Genomic DNA, 17,737 nt, shown 5'->3' with positions numbered 1-17,737 from the left:
AGGTACAAACCATCTGTCAGCCACTGTAGAGCTACTGGGGACAGGGACATGCAGACGGTGCGTCCGTGGCCCTTTAAGAAACTCCATGTTTTCGCAACATGATGCGTCAACATAAAAAGCGGATGATGCTGTTATGTAAAAACACGCTGAAGTCAATCGTAGTTTGCTGAAGCGCGGTTGAACACTCGCTACACCTCGCTTCGTTTCATCAAGTCGTTTTATCGTTGGAAGTGTACCGACGGGCGGCTTTTACGCGTAGCGCATGGAGCGGCGCAGTTTGGAGGAAAAACAGCAGGCTTCAGCGGATCAACGCAACTCAACATGAGTCTATGCCCTCCACTCTGTTTTCCTCCTTCACTTGCGGGAACCAGCGTACACCTGACCCATCAGTCTCCTGCCCTGTGGACCTGAGCTTCCTCTGGACACACGTCTGTGGATTATTTGGCCAGCAGTCCACGCAGCGGTAAGATAACCAGCCGCCCACAACTCTTTCTGCTTTCACAGGCTGAACCGAAAGTGTCAGACAGGACAAGATCAAGCCCAGCGATGAGGCTCCTCTCCTCGGGCTGGTATGGGTCAGTTGTAGGCACTAGATAAACAGAGCCTAGCTGCTGCTTTTGTAACGCTCCCAAAGCCACTTATTTGGACTTCTCTGTCATTTGTGCCTGAACTTCTGCAGGTGACACTGGTCTTTTTTCGCCTAGGCTAAATGGTGAGTAGGCTAGAGCCTGCTCGACCGAGGCTCCACTTCGTGATCGCAGAAAATGTCACATAAGCAGCTTTTATGCAACTCAAGCAACTAGTTCGAGGCTCATCGCTGTGGTGCAGTTCATGGTTATATCATTTTTTACTAGACCGAATGATAAAGATGAACCCCTTGCCTATAGCAAAGTCAATATCAGAGCAAAACTATAAATCCAAATTATAATTTCACAAGATATGTGTAGGCTATGTATGTGTATATAATATATATATATATATATATATATATATATATATACATACACACACACGTGCACACACACACACACACACACACACACACACACACACACACACCGTGTGTGTGCGTGTGCTTGTGTGTGGGTGTGCGTGCGTGTGTGTGTGTGTGTGTGTGTATGTATATATATATATACACACATATATACACACACACGTGTGTGTGTGTGTGTGTGTGTGTGTGTGTGTGTGTGTGTGTGTGTGTGTGTGTGTGTGTGTGTGTGTGTGTGTGGTCTTTATCATTTCACAATTGAGCACCACAGACACCCCAATGTTACAGAACTTTCTTTATGCTTTTAATAGTACAGGAAAAATGCTAAATGTTGTGAATAACTGAAACATCTCCTCCTGTAAATACAATATAAGTAGGCTATTGCAAACACCAGGGTGAAATGATGTGATGAAATATAAGGTTCCTGGTAAATTCTTCAATACATGCTGCTGGATAGTCACAGATCGAGCCATCCATGCACAGACAAGCCAGATAACCTGTAGTTTTGGAGGTAATGGTTAGATGTGTGTGCAGCACAGCATGACCGGCCTGTGTGTGGATGTCAGGCCATGGCGGCATGCTCAATGGAAGTGCATGACCACACGTGAAGCGTTAAAGCTGGATATAAATCCTGGACATAATCCCATTATTTCTGAGGAAGTGTCCCGTTGTGTGCATGGGACATGGGGGCAGGAGGGCTGGAGAACATCTCTGTCATACACTGCCCCCCCCCCCCCCCCCCAACACACACACACACACACACACACACACACACACACACACACACACACCCTGCTGTCCCAACAGAGACAAATACTTCCTGCTCACTGTACACCACATGTGGCTGGAGAGGGAAGCAGAGAAGGCTAATGGAGTGGAATGGTGGAGCAGAGTATTAATTTGTCGAATAAAATAGATGTTACTGGATGGACTATAATCAAATGCAATAATGGAATATGTGCTCTCACTTAAACAGCACATTTTAAAGACATATGTCAGTGGTCCGATGTTTTCATTTTCCAGCTCATTTACCCAGAAATAAATCTGATTATTGATGCTAGATAAACATGTTTTCTTCTAGGTGACAATCAGACAGCCAATATGTGTGGCTGATTGCCACTCCTTTATCAGTTGTCATTGGTATTCTTCTCCCAACTTCAGTAACTTCAGCTGCAGGAGTCACAGTCATTGTTAATTCCTGATTACTTAACGATGACTTTGTATGGTTATTAGGGTTGTGCGATGTCAACCAAAATTTGGTTGACACCAAATTTGGTGGAACCATCACGATCGCGATGATTATTTAATAACCATCGCGATGGACGATAGCATCGTCGTTGGTGGAGGGGGGGGGGTGATTAATTAATGATTTATGAAGTCGTTGCGGTGCCATTTGGCTGTGCCGGCACCGCTGCAATGCACGTTCACATTTACAACAGCAGCTGTGCTCAGCTGAGCTCTACATGTCATGAGAGACCAGCGGGCTTGGATAGGCCACCAACAGCACAGAACCAGGCGACTGAAACAGTAGGCTATATTGAAAGGCACAAAACAAATAACGTTAACGTTACAGATCCTGATCAACGTGTGTGTTGAATTGAAAATGGACAGAATTACTGGTAGCTAAGGTTAGTCTCGTGTGGGCTCAGTTTTGAGATAGAAACACAGCAGCAGCAACCTATGTAATGGAGCGACTTCATGGAAACAGGTGAGTTTAATTCAGTTTAGACTTGTAACGTTACATTGGGTTGAAAACAGGAAAGAACATGAAGTTTCTTCTTTGTCTTAACATTTTCACAACAACACAACCAACTTCTGCTTACCCTCCCCCTCCCCTCCCCTCCCCTCCCCTCCCCTCCCCTCCCCTCCCCTCCCCTCCCCTCCGCTCTACTGCTTCTCTGTACTGGGGACAGGGTACACTTGTTTGATGCCGCCCGCGCGTCCTCCGTGCGTCACGGCTGAGTGGAGTTGTCCTTTTTTATTATTAAATCTGAAATTTTGAAATTCAAACAGATAATCATGATGGTCCGATGTAGAAGGATCAGAGGTCGATGGGGGTCGGCCCATCGATGATGGTCGATGCCATCGTCCATCGTGCTTTATGTGTCTGTGTCGGGAATGGGATCCTTGTTTATTAAATTTTCAACGTCAGTTTAGACGTCCAAACTGACAGCTGATGGCTGTCATCTACAAAATACAGGATTCATGGACTTGTATGTTGAATGAGAATTGCTCTGTAATTTCAGTCTGTTTCAGCCTTTCAGTTGTTTGAATATTTCACTGGTTTGAAGAATGACCCGTGAGTCTCGAGGGGCTCAGGATTAGCAAACTTCTACTGTAGCCCAGTCCTCTAAAAGCCATTAGCCTTCTGGTCGCCCTCTCCCGCTCTCTCTCTCCCTCTCCCTCTCCCTCTCCCTCTCCCTCTCCCTCTCCCTCTCCCTCTCCCTCTCCCGCTCTCTCTCTCTCCCTCTCCCTCTCCCTCTCCCTCTCCCTCTCCCTCTCCCTCTCCCTCTCCCTCTCCCTCTCCCTCTCCCGCTCTCTCTCGCTCCCTCTCTCTCTCCCTCTCCCTCTCTCTCTCCCTCTCCCTCTCCCTCTCCCTCTCCCTCTCTCTCTCTCTCTCTCTCTCTCACCCGGGCATACTGCCGGAGACACAGCTGTGAAAATTACAGGTCAGTTTTTTCTGTCATGGAAACATGGAAGAAGAGGAGGCAGGGTTGGAAGGCGGGAGTGACGGAGCGGAGAGGGGGAACAGAGACCCACAGAGGCGCTGTGGTCAGCTGTCGGCTGGCCCACAGCTGCAGTGGCTGTGGAGGAGAGGGTATAGAGCTGTGGTCAGCTGTCGGCTGGCCCACAGCTGCAGTGGCTGTGGAGGAGAGGGTATAGAGCTGTGGTCAGCTGTCGGCTGGCCCACAGCTGCAGTGGCTGTGGAGGAGAGGGTATAGAGCTGGGGTCTCTTGCTCCTCGCCCGGTTATCACACACTGGGATTGTTTACATGGGGGGGGGGGGGGGGGGGGGGGTTAAGTCCTGTGTGGCGGAGGCAGGGCAGAACAGAAGCCCTCACTGTGACAGACAAATGTCAGACTTGTCGGCTGAAAAGCACATTGCACCAAGTGTCCTTGAGTTTGGCAGATGCTAAAAGCAGGACTGAGGCCCTGGCTTGCTGGCAGGCAGGCCACGGGCACCTCCTCCTCTCCCCCCACCTCCCTCCTTCGTCAGCTGGGTTGGAAACACAGCAGTGACAGGCCTCCCCCATCAGAGAGTCATTGTTCACCATGATGATGACAGTCTCTCTCTGTCTCTATCGCCCTCTCTTTCACTCTCTCCCTCCCTCCCTCCCTTTCTCTGTGCTGTCTCTATTCGTCACTCTCAATCTTCTGTCTCTCACACGTTCGTTCTTTCTCTTTGTTTCCCCCCTGCTCTCTCTCTCTCTCTCTCTCTCTCTCTCTCTCTCTCTGAAAGGCTATGTCAAATGACCTGTCGAGAAAAGGAACCAGGAGGTTGAAAAAGTGGAAAAATTGCCCTTCTGATTTCTGCGAAGTTTTACTTTTTTCTCAGCTCTCAGCTCGAATCCAACACCTGTGAGGTGTTGGATTCCCTCTGCACCTTCCTTCTCCTCTCCTCAAATGCGCCTGTCCTCTATCTCTGAATTCAGTCATCTTCACCGCTCTCTCTCTCTCTGGCTCTCTCCTCTCTCTGAATTCACTCATCTTCACTGCTGTGACTGTCTCTCTCTCTCTGGCTCTCTCCTCTCTCTGAATTCAGTCATCTTCACCGCTGTCTCTCTCTCTGCCTCTCTCTCTCTGAATTCACCGCTGTCTCTCTCTCTCTGACTCTTTCCTCTCTCTGAATTCACTCATCTTCACTGCTGTCTCTCTCTCTGACTCTCTCCTCTCTCTAAATTCAGTCATCTTCACCGCTGTCTCTCTCTCTGCCTCTCTCTCTCTGAATTCAGTCATCTTCACCGCTGTCTCTCTCTCTCTGACTCTTTCCTCTCTCTGAATTCACTCATCTACACTGCTGTCTCTCTCTCTGCCTTTCTCTCTCTGGCTCTCTCCTCTCTCTGAATTCAGTCATCTTCACTGCTGTCTCTCTCTCTCTGACTCTCTCCTCTCTCTGAATTCACTCATCTTCACTGCTGTCTCTCTCTCTGACTCTCTCCTCTCTCTGAATTCACTGATCTTCACCGCTGCCTCTCTCTCTGGCTCTCTCCTCTCTCTGAATTCAGTAATCTTCACTGCTGTCTCTCTCTCTGGCTCTCTCCTCTCTCTGAATTCAGTCATCTTCACTGCTGTCTCTCTCTCTGGCTCTCTCCTCTCTCTGAATTCAGTCATCTTCACCGCTGTCTCTCTCTCTGGCTCTCTCCTCTGTCTGAATTCACTCATCTTCACTGCTGTCTCTCCCTCTCTGGCTCTCTCCTCTCTCTGAAATCAGTCATCTTCACCGCTGTTTCTCTCTCTCTGGCTCTCTCCTCTCTCTGAAATCAGTCATTTTCACCGCTGTCTGGCTCTCTCCTCTCTCTGAATTCAGTCATCTTCACTGCTGTCTCTCTCTCTGGCTCTCTCCTCCATCTGAATTCAGTCATCTTCACCACTGTCTTTCTCCCTCTGGCTCTCTCCTCTCTGAATTCAGTCATCTTCAACGCTGTTTCTCTCTCTGGCTCCCTCCTCTCGCTGAATTCAGTCATCTTCACTGCTGTCTCTCTCTCTCTGTCTCTCCCCTCTCTCTATTTTCCTTGTCCCTCTCGGCCAGGCAGACTCTCTGGCATCCCGCCCTGTCTTCTTTGAAGAGAAACAGTAAGCGGCTAATTACGCTTCCTGTCCTGTCTCCTATCGGCTCTGAGGTGCCGAACTGTCATCTAGACCTGCACCCTGAAGCCGAGAAAGCACTTTGTCGTGGTTTTTGGGCTGTGTTCGTGACAATTACTTGCGTTTTGCTTTTAAAAGTTACGCTGATTATCCTTCATTACGTAACGCAGCGCTGTGTGGAGTGGATCATCTTATCCATGTCTCAGTTGTTTCAAAGCTTAAAGATCTTTAGTTGCCCTGCCTGCCTAGTCTGCTTCGTCTACACCTCTAAAGTTAAAGGATCATAGGCGTTCACCTGTTCAGTGTTCCATGGAAAGAGCAGCTTATCCTAACGTTGTGTACATGTACTGTCTGTTTGTGCTTATCAGGTTTCACAGCGTCAAATCTGCTTCCAAAGTCAACATTAACTCAGGGTGACGACGAGGCGTCCCTGTTTGCTGCTCTGTCCCTGCAAATGTCCCCAGATTTCTCTCCATGCTCTCTCTTTTCTTATTTCCTCTCATTTATAAACAGAAATGATCGGTTTCAAGCTTTAATTTTCTCAATTCTTCTTCAAAAGTTTTTTTTTAAACCACCCAAACTGTCTGTATTTTTTTAATTGATTGGATTTTATATAGCGCCTTTCAAGATACTCAAAGCGCTTCACATATCAGGTGAGGGAGCCTATAGCCTATAGTTTACTTGTTGCATAAATAAATACATCTAATTTCAAGTTGCTACCAGCCAGACACAACTAAAATGATTGTGTCTCTTGTCAGTGTCAGTGAAATCATGCTGAACCTTTTAGATTGCATAAGACCTTGTTTACACCTGTCCTTAACATGATACATGATGCACCTATCTGAATTGTGCCTATACATCAGTGTATGATAGCTGGATTAATGTGCACCTAACCTTATAATGCCTTGTTGGTGTACACAGGGTGTTTCTCTTCCCCTCGACAAAACACAGATTGCTGCACACGTCACTTCCTCTCTTATTATGTATTTTCATCTGAAGTTGACAGTTATGTTGCTGTCCAGCTGCCTGCCACCTGTTACATTTTTTCTGTGCTTCCTTTCTGGATCTGATCACTAAAGTTTACTTCGGTTTACCGAGTAGCCATCTGTGGATTGAAAATGTGTTACAAACACACTTAGGGCCCTATCTTCGCAACGGCGGTAATTTTGCGTTAGCGCCTGTTTTGCGCTGGAATAGCGCCGCGCAAAGCACTAATTGTGGGCGTGTCGGGCCGCTGCGCTTCACGTCATCTCGGCGCAAAGCTCCATAGGCGTGTTTACGCCCATAACAGGATTCACAAGGTGAGATCACTCCCCTTAAAAGCCACAGCGTCACCGCCATCACGTCTGTGACAGCAGCTTCTTTCTTGCTCAGTGCAAGCAGAGTGACAGAGTGAGAGAGAGAGAGAGAAAAGAGAGAGGGAGAGAGTCAGAGAGAGAGGGAGGGGGGAGAGAACGAGAGAGGGAGAAAATTGGAGGATGAACCAGTTTGGATTCGTAACGAAAATGTATGCTTTTGTAATTAGTAGCCTATTAATTAGTCGTTTCGCTCATATAGGCCATAACATAGAATAATGTATTTATTTATTGTATGTATTTATTATTTGGGCGGATGCACTTTACCTTGGTGTTTCACTGTACGTCTCAGGGAGATGCTTGTCTATATCTCGTTGTTGGAGCAATATAACAATGACAATAAATATACTTGAACTTGAACATACACATTTAAAAATATTTGTTTCTTTAATAAGGTAGGGATGTGTAAGATTTTAATTCTAGCCTATTTCAATAGCCTATACCAGAATTGTCCACTCGGGTTAAGCTATTGTACCATGGTGCAATTGCAGGGAGAGAGGTTACTGTATAGCCTACTCGCCGGTGTTGTGTCAAAAAGTGATTTGGTGCCAGAAACTGATTTCGATCTGCGGGACCGCACACAGCGCTGCCTCAGTGCCTCTCTACCCACCCTGTGCACCGACCCACCCGGCCTGCCTACCCGGCCCAGCTCACACCTTCTCCGGGGAGACCCCCCTCCAGGACCCGGCACACTAGCCCTTAAAAGCACCCCTCCCGGCGCTACACACAGACTCCTGCCCCGCCAGACCCTCGTTCCCCTGGTAATCCAATTCAAAACGCAAATCACTTTTTTGGCACAAAACCATGACAAATAAATTCTCTCATTTTTAAATCAAGATGTGTTTTTTTCTCCAGTGTAGATTAGTTGAAAATCAACGTGGCATTCTGAGGAGGGAAGTGTGTCCGCACATGCGTAATGTACGCCTCTCCAAGCGAGGATTTCCTGCACTGCTCGGAGAATACTGTGTGGGCTCAGGCGTACGCCTGGCGTAAGGTTTTTTTGCGCTAAGACCAGCTATTTGGTGGCATTCAAATTGAGGGCACCCAAGGCCTTTTTTTCTAACACATTGCGCTGGAACGCCTATTTTGGCACGGGGAACGCCCAAACCTCTGTTTACGCTCAGAACGTAGCGACGGTATCTTCGCCAGAGCGCAAAATGACACTTGTGGGAGGGAGATAATAGGCTAGAGAGGCCCACGGACACGCCTGGGCCACGCCTACACCTGTCTCTGCGCTTAGATCCCAGCGCAAAACTGGATGGTGGAGGCAGACGTTTAAGAGGCAGGGAAGATAGCAATAAGAGGTGCGCAAACGGCAGCGCAAACGATATCGCCGTACGAAGATAGGGCCCTTAATGCCAAATGTGTCCTCGTCCACCCCTTTAGGTGATTGGATCTTCATTTCATTTTGGGTGCATTTACACATGGATCTCACGCCTTTTTGCTCTACATGATTACAATTTGTTCACCCAGGTACTGTAGTTGTAAAGCAGGTCTAACAGATGTGGACTAGCTGTGCTGCATCTCATCATGTCTTTAAAATTAAATATTTCTTTAACTAGGGGTATGCTTACCATGCCGACGATGCCGTGACATTATTTTTTCGGCTTGTCTCCGTCCATCCATCCCATGCTCATTAACGCGATATCTCAGGAATGCCGTGAAGGAATTTCTTCAAATTTGGCACAAACGTCCACTTACAGATACAGATACAGATACTTTACAGATACTTTTATTGCCACGCAACCAGGTTGGTGGTATTTAGTTTCAGTACATGATGATATAGCTCTGGCAAAACATGGAAACAGGACATTGATACATTTAGACAATTAAACAGTTACACCTTTCCCACTTCCAACAATAAATACATAAATACAGGATACAAGACCAACAGACGTAAAGTTAGGGTGAGGGGGGAGGGGGGAGAGGGAGAGGGGTGCTGAGGGAGTTCAGAGTCCGTATGGCTGTGGGAAAGAAACTGTTTTTGAAGCGGGTAGTTTTGGTGGGAATTGATCTGTATCGTCTTTTTGAGGGGAGGGGCTGGAACAGGGGGTGGGCTGGGTGGGAGGGGTCCTTAATGATCTTACAGGCACGGGTGATGGAGGTGTATATGGAGTCCAGGGTGGGGAGGTCACAACCAATGATTTTTGCTGCTTTATTAATAATGCGCTGTAATTTGGATTTAGATGATTGATCAGCTGAGCCGAACCAGACAATTATGGATGAGGTGATGATGCTTTGTATGATGGCGGAGAAGAAGCGGAGCAGTAGGCGTTGTTTAATCCTGTATCTTTTCAGTTGCCTGAGGAAATAGAGTCGCTGATGTGCTTTCTTGGTGATGGTGGTGATGTTGTGGTCCCATTTGAGGTTATTGCTGATGTGTGTTCCGAGAAATTTGAAAGAGTCTGTGAGGGTTATGGGTTGGTCGGATATTGTCAGTGGGAGTTTGGGTGTCATTTTTGCAGTCCTGAAATCTATGGCTATTTCGGTGGTTTTGGAGGTGTTGAGCAGGAGGTTGTTAGTAGAGCACCATGTTGCGACTCTCTCTACTTCTCGTCTGTATGCTGATTCATTGTTGTTTGTGATGAGGCCGAGGATGGTGGTGTCGTCTGCGTATTTGTAAATTTTTACTGAGTTGTCCAGGGAGGTGAGTTTGTTAGTGTAGAGGGAGAAGAACCAGGAGGAAAGGACGCACCCCTGGGGGGCGCCGGTGCTGAGGGTCAGGGGGTGGGACATCCGGTTGAGTATTTTGACTGTTTGGGTTCTGTTGCTGAGGAAGTCTAGGATCCAGTAGTTTATGGCCGGGTGTATGTTCATGTCTTGCAGTTTAAAGAATAGTTTGTGGGGGGAGATGGTGTTGAAAGCTGAGCTAAAGTCAATGAATAGGATGCGTGCATATGTGTTGGAGGTTAGTGATGTAGTGCTAGGCTGATAGCATCCTCTACTGACCTGTTGGCGCGGTAGGCAAATTGGTGTGGATCAAGTTGAGATGATGTGAATGATTTGAGGTAGTCTAGGACCAGATGTTCAAATGATTTCATTACAACAGATGTGAGAGCTATGGGCCGGTAGTCGTTGAGACATGTTATTTTGGTGGATTTGGGGACTGGGATGATAGTGGACTGTTTAAAGCATTGTGGGACTGAGTATTGGCGTAGTGAGGAGTTGAAGATATCGGTGAATACAGGGGCTAGCTGCTCAGCACAGTAGCTGAGCACAGCAGGGGAGAGATGGTCAGGTCCTGCAGCTTTTCTTTTATTCGATTGTTTAAATACAGTCCTTACTTTGTCTTCCTGGATGATGAAGGGGGGAGGGAGGAGGGGGGGCGGTGGAGCGGGGCAGGGGGGTGTGGAGTGGTTGTCGGTGTCAAATCTGGCATAGAATTGATTGAGTTTGTCAGGGAGGTTAGGGTCCTCATCTGCGGCTGGGGGGGGGGGCGTTTTTTGTAATTTGTCAGTTGTTGAATGTTTTTCCATACTTCTCTGGTGTTATTGTCTTGGAATTGTTTTTCCAGTTTTGTTGAGTGGTTTGATTTGGCCTTCCTGATAGCAGACCGTAATTGATATTTTGCAGATTTGTATGTTTCTTTGTTACCACTGAGAAAAGCTGAGTTCTTTTTCTTGCGAAGTTCTGCCAAATCCTTGTTGAACCAGGGTTTACTGTTACCAAAAGACCTAACAGTTTTAGTGGGGATACACATCTCCACACAGAACTGGATGTATGACGTCACTGTCGATGCGTACTCGTCTAATGAGCTGCACGCGGATTTCAAAATGTCCCACAGAGTACAGTCCAGGCAACCTTTTAGAGTTTCGACTGCATCGGGGGTCCAGTCTAGACGAGTTTTTGTGGTGGATTTAACTGTTTTGAGTTTTTGTCTGTATGAGGGGATGAGGAGCAGCAACGCATGGTCAGATTTACCAAGTGGAGCTCTCGGGAACGCACGGTAAGCGGACTTGATTGTGCTGTAGCAGTGATCGAGAGTGTTGGTACCTCTTGTGGGGCATGTTACCTGTTGCTTATAATTGGGAAGCTCGCGGGAGAGGTTTGTGTGATTAAAGTCGCCCAGGACTAGTATTGTGGAGTCAGGATGAGATTGTTCAGTGGAGGAAATGTGGTGAGCTAGCTCATTGATAGCTTCGGTAGCGTTAGCTCGTGGCTGTATGTAAACACCAGTGAGCACGATTGAGGCGAATTCTCTTGGGAGATAGAATGGTCTGCATGTTATGGTGATATATTCAAGATCAGGGGAGCATGATTGGTGGATTATTGTGGAGTTGGTGCACCATCGGTGGTTCATCATGAAACATACTCCGCCGCCCGTCTTAACGGAACGATCACACCGGTAGATCGAGTATCCAGGTGGGGTTACAGCCTCGTCGGGGATGTTGTTGTTGAGCCAGGTTTCCGTAAAACAGAAAGCGGAGCATTCTTTGTAATCCTTCTTCTGAGTTAGCAGCAGAAGCTCTTCCATCTTGTTAGTGAGGGATTGGACATTTGATAAAAGGATGGCTGGCACTTGGACTCGAGGATGAACTGAATAGATTTTGGTAGTAAAAGGTCAAAGTTCAAGGTCACTGTGACCTCATGTCTGTCCGTTCCATTCTTGTGAACACGATATCTCAGGAACGCATTGAGCAAATGTCTTCAAATTTGGCACAAACATCCACTTGGACTCAAGGATGAACTGATTACAATTTGGTGGTCAAAGGTCAAGGTCACTGTGACCTCACAAAAGCATTTTTGGCCATAACTCAACAATTCATATGCTAATTATGACAACATTTCACAAAAATGTCTTATTGGATAAAATGATGAAGTGATGACATTTTATAAGCAAAAGTTCAAAGGTCAACTTCACTGTGACATCATAATGTTTTGCTTAGCACTGTAGCTGAGAAAACAGTCTTGGGTCATTCAACAGGGGTTCCCAAACTTTTCAAACTTTTTAGACTAAGTAGTGCTATGTACCAAACCTAATTTCTGAGGGACCACTTCCACTGCGGATACAAAAAAAAAATCTGTCTGAAATAAAATTAGCTGATTTAACCATGCAATAGCATCAGAAAGGCTAAATAGCAACATAAGGCTACTGGTACACACACCTGCCAACATTAGGCTGTGAAAAAGAGCACCCCTTTGAAAATGTTTTTTTTCCCTCAGCAAACTTTAGCCTAAATTTTTAGTGTTATTTAGCCACTTTAGTCCACTTGGAGTTGTATAATGCCCAGCCAATAACATTGCTCACAGCGCAACAGCCAGCCAATAGCATCGCTAAGATGTTCTGAGAGTGTAAGGAAGTTTATGTGCTTGCCTTGGGTGAAGTGTAAAGTGTGCTGGATCTTAGGTAAGGGCTCACGGGCAGTGATCGGTTAGAACCACAGAGATGTCTTTCAAGCGATCTTTATTGAGTATCGGCAGAAGCAGTATACGTCGTATACAGAAAGGGAAACATAGGACCAAGAATACAATACATAACAGAATAACACCTTGTTATATACCCCCCCACATTTGGTGTATGACATCGTTGGTGATGTCACAACATCTGGGGAGGTATGACATCATCGGTGACCTCATAAAGTCCCGTCTGCCGTCACAGTCAGCCTAGACCGTCTGACATCGCTGATGACCTCACAGGTGAACTCTGACATCATCATTGATGATGTCACGGCGGTGTCATCATCATTACGTCGTTGGAGCCTTGGTTCGTGGGCGTCAATTGCCCCAAGAACAGGCCTGATGGTGGGCCATTACAGACCGTTTTCTACAGCCGCCCTCAGATTCCTGTGGGGAATCTGTATTCTTGCAGAAATGGCCCTCCAGTCCCACCTGGGATAGGCAGGGCTTGGTTGATCAGTCTGGCAGTGAGGGGGGCTGTGGTCCGCTTGGCCGCCGGCCGGGTGTAGGTACGGGTCTACACGTTGTTGTCCAGTCCAGGGGAAACTTTGGTGACTGTCCTCATTGGCCAAAATGTGTGCAGGAGCTGGGGGTCTATCCAGCAACTGCTGTAGTGAGCTGTAGTGGCCTCTGGTGGCTTGAGTTTCCAGTTGAGGAAACTCAGCGGCGTGAGGTCAGCGCGGGAGCTGCTCAGGAGCTGGGGATCTACCCAGCTACTGCTGTAGTGAGGGGCCTCTGATTCTGGTGGCTTGAGTTTCCAGTTGAGGAAACTCAGCGGTGTAGGGTCAGCGAGGGAGTGAGGGGCCTCTGGTGGCTTGAGTTTCCAGTTGAGGAAACTCAGCGGCGTAAGGTCGGCGAGGAAACAGTTTGTCTGCCCTCGTTGGAGGGAAGCCTCGGCCTTACTATAGTCCTCGGCCCTTAGTGCCTCGTTGGCCGCCCCGTGAAGCGCCGGTGTGGGATCCTCGATGAGGGCACCGAAGGTCGTACACTCCTCCGGCATGGGGGGAGCCGGCCTGAGGCCACAGTAACCTGGCTTCCTCAACTCCTCGCTCTGATCCGAGGTTGTGTGGAGTTGGGGTGTCTCTGGCCAGCGATCTGGGCTTGAGAAGAAGGAAAGGGGGTCCGCAACCCCAATGGCTAGTGGTGGGTGCGGGAAGGGGCCTGTCTGGGAAGTTTGCTCGGACTTCTTGGCATCCCTAGAGGCCTTGGCTGGAGTTGTCTCCATGAGCCCGGGCAGGGCCAGGAGGTGAATTCTGGGAGTAGGTAATCGTGATGGCTGGTCCCGCCCTCTGGGGGGGTCCCAGCTGTCATGTTCGGCTATCTTGTGGGAATGATTGACGCCGGCCGGCTGACTGTGCCCCGTGCTGTTGGTCCCAACGTTCGCCATGCCTACCTGAGTGTGAGGTATCCCAGTGACGGGCTCGGCCGCCCCGTTGCACTCTATTGCATGCTCAGGGTCGGCGACCTTTGTCGGCGGACGTGTCCTGGGTGCGGGTGTTGGTGGCGTTGGCAATGGCCATTGCCCTTGTCTGGGCAGTGGAACAGGGGGTTCCATAGTTTGGGTCATTGGCTCTGGAGCCGCCGTGTGACCTGACCCTGGTCGTGGGAGGTGCGAGGCACGGGTGAAATGTTGAGCCGGAGCGGAGGCGTGTGAACGTACGGTTGACCGTGAGCTGGCGCTAAAGTGTCGTGATGCGCTATGGTCAGTCCGGTGGCTAGCGCTATGATGGTGAGAGTGATGACTCCTGCGCCCGCTGGGGCTGCAGGATGCATAGGCGTCATGGTTGTCATAGGTCAAACCTCCATGACCTGTCCGGACTTGACTGGTGGCCAACTTGATGGGACCTACCGGTGCGTTGGAATTCCTCGAAGTATTCAATGATGGTTGGTGTCCCTTTGGCGCGCGATCTTATGGTCGAACTCAGCCCTTGTCTGGGCTAAATCGGCCCTTGCCTGGGCTACCTGAGCAGGGAGTCGGTTTTCCTGGTGGCTGCGGATGAGCTCCTGCCCCGGTCGGATCGTCTGGGAGTGTAGGGGGACTGGCCTCTGACTACTACTCGTGGTGTATCCAGATGTTTCGGACTGCTGGGGAAGGAATTGCTCCTCTGGTCGGTGGGGTGCCGTGGCCAGAGCGAGCTCACCTGACTTCTGTTCCATCTCGGAGCGTCGTAAGTCCTCGGATCCACTCGAAGGACCAGTTTGTAAGGAAGTTTATGTGCTTGCCTTGGGTGAAGTGTAAAGTGTGCTGGATCTTAGGTAAGGGCTCACGGGCAGTGATCGGTTAGAACCACAGAGATGTCTTTCAAGCGATCTTTATTGAGTATCGGCAGAAGCAGTATACGTCGTATACAGAAAGGGAAACATAGGACCAAGAATACAATACATAACAGAATAACACCTTGTTATATACCCCCCCACATTTGGTGTATGACATCGTTGGTGATGTCACAACGTCCGGGGAGGTATGACATCATCGGTGACCTCATAAAGTGAACTCTGACATCATCATTGATGATGTCACGGCGGTGTCATCATCATTACGTCGTTGGAGCCTTGGTTCGTGGGCGTCAATTGCCCCAAGAACAGGCCTGATGGTGGGCCATTACAGACCGTTTTCTACAGAGAGGAATACCTCAACAGAGCGGAGTCAGCGCGGACTAAAACCAGGAAATAGAGTTCCTTCCCAGCTCAATGTTTGAGCTGTTTGGCGCTCATCCCTCGATGGTTTGAAGGTATGTGTGTGTTTTGTGTTTTTATAGCATAACCGCTGTGAAACTATCAGAAAATAAAGTTTAATCCCTGTGTTTGAACGGTTTGCCGGCGCTCTCTCTCCACATAAACACAACCTCGCTTGACCACATAAACACAGAACACAGAAAAACAATGTCCCATCACTAAAATACACACAGGGCGCAGTGTCTCTCATCAACACAGGGCGCAGCGTCTCTCATCATAAACACACTTCTACACTATTATATAGGCCAGAAGTGATCATTTTGAGGGGAAACTTTTGTATAATTATATCATGTTTTTTTTATTAAAGCCCCAATCAGTAACTTTTTCACCTTAATATAACAGATTTTTAGTCATTGAAGATGGTCCAGTGTATATTAAGAGGGAGAATGTCTATTGTCTATTGGTCCCACACCACCCTCCAAAGACCTCTCCTGGCAATAAGCATTTTTGTGCCTGCGTCCCGGAGACAGCATGAGCGGCATACCGCGCATGTGCTGTGTACAGCGGAAGCGCTGTGTTCTGTAAAACAAGGAAGTACCTCGGTGTGGATTTGCTGTGAAAATGACGTTTCACGTAAATATGGATTATTATTTCATCACGTGGTGAGTACTTGATGTCACAACATGTAAATAGAGCTTTCTGGCGCTGTGTTTTGTTGACTTTGAATGGCGATATCGATACCGATACTATCGCACCCAGAGGGCGCAGTTTTCCTAATAGCGAAACTTGGAAAAGTTGCTGAATGGGGCTTTACATAGTTGCATAGTATACCTTTGACAACCAGGACAAAAATGTATGATAACACACACTGTAGTAGTCCACCACAAGCTCAGTGGTTTTGATGATATTGAGCTTCAGGTGATTGTTGAAGCTCCCTATCAGTCCTCTGTACTCCTCTGTACTCCTCTGTAAAAATAGTCTCTGCGTGAAGAGAGCATATTTCTCCATGGAAATTATTCACTGGAATCATACATGTCAATAGCGATAACTTGCATTTCACAATAATAATAATAATAACAACAATAACAATAATAATACGCGTAATACCTTCTATTCAATTCCTTCAAAGTCTTCACTACATATATTATTTTATGACTCTGGACAGACATGGATGTAGACTGCAACTTGAGTTGTTGGCGGAGGCATAAAGCCGTGAGGTGCTTATTTCTAGTTATATTTTAACTTTATGAATGCATCTTTTTATACAAATTGTTTTTTCAGTGAAATTGATTACAGTCTGCATATATTTTAATAAACAGAACTTTTGATTTTACGGTGTAAAATGTGATATGTGAATTTGACGAGATTTTCTGTTGGATATGATTTGCTACACAAGTGGAACATGCACATTTGTAGGAGGGGGTTTTATGTTAAGGAAAAGTCCTCTCTGCTCTGCAGGGAGGTCAATCATAATAGGCAAATCATAATACTGAATTGTTGTTGTCCAGCCCTATAGAGTGAGTGAGTGAGTGAGTGAGTGTGAGTGGCCATTTCTCACAGTTTCCATGGTACTTCCTAGTCAGCGAGGAAGGATGCTTGCCTGCCCGCTGTAGGAAGACCTATCCTGCCAAGGAAGGAACCTTAACATTGGGAAACAACCAATGAGTGAGTGAATGAAAGTGAGTGAGTCAGTCAGTCAGCCTGGTGGGCCCTGTGCATTGCTCTGCAGTGAGCTGTTACATGTTTATTGCAGTGTGGGTCAGCTCTCAGCTGTCTACTCTCTCTGCTTCCCCAGCACTCACGCCTCATTAAGTTACACACTCAGCTCGTTTACAGCTGTTAATTACACACTGTAAAGCTGATATTGATGAGGACAATTAGCATTTATCCCAATTAAAGCCTGATTCTGACTATACATGCCAACTTGATAACATAATAGATTCCCAACTCATTTTGTTGTTGAAGTGTGAACCTTCCCCACCATCAATTGTTTGGTGCTAGGTCTATGTTATTTTCCCCAGCACTGGACTTATGGTGGAACAGTGATTGATCACTCATGAGCATTATGATTCCATGTATCATTAAGAGAAGAGGATACCATAAATAGGCCTAATGAAGTGGGACACATGCTTCTGTTTTCTACTGACATCTAAAAAGGAAAAATCACTATTCCTATGGACTTGAAGTGTGTCTGTGGCCTACTCAGTAGTGATCTATCTGATAGTCTGATAGATTATATCAGACTTTATGGTGTTTCTTTCTCCTATCTAACTATAGGGAATAGTGTGTTTTTGGTCTCAGTGGTGTGTTTAGAGCGACCTTATCAGTTATCTCCTTTTATAATATTCCATTTAGAGACATGTTTTGCTGTGATATTGTATTATATTTTTCATAACGGCAAATCACGATGACTATTGATTGAAGTTACTATATTGGAAGAAGTTTCGTAATTTCCATAGGGTTATTTTGGCTCAAACTAGATATAGTAGTAGCCTAATCCTACATTTTAGCA

At 47.2% G+C, this 17,737-nt stretch overlaps 1 protein-coding gene across 1 annotated transcript in view; it reads left to right on the top strand.

Moving 5' to 3' along the window:
* Positions 1-252: 252 nt before the first annotated feature.
* The window catches only part of bahd1 (bromo adjacent homology domain containing 1), a 36,705-nt gene continuing 19,220 nt past the window's right edge, over positions 253-17,737 (top strand). The window contains exon 1 of the mRNA XM_083632839.1: positions 253-463. The gene's annotated coding sequence lies outside the window, so the exon portion shown is untranslated. The remainder of the gene's footprint in view (positions 464-17,737) is intronic.

This window comes from Poromitra crassiceps, assembly GCF_964638095.1.
Source record: "Poromitra crassiceps genome assembly, chromosome: 3".
In the NCBI taxonomy this organism is placed as follows: Eukaryota; Metazoa; Chordata; class Actinopteri; order Beryciformes; family Melamphaidae; genus Poromitra; species Poromitra crassiceps.
This window is presented reverse-complemented; position numbering and strand designations above follow the sequence as displayed.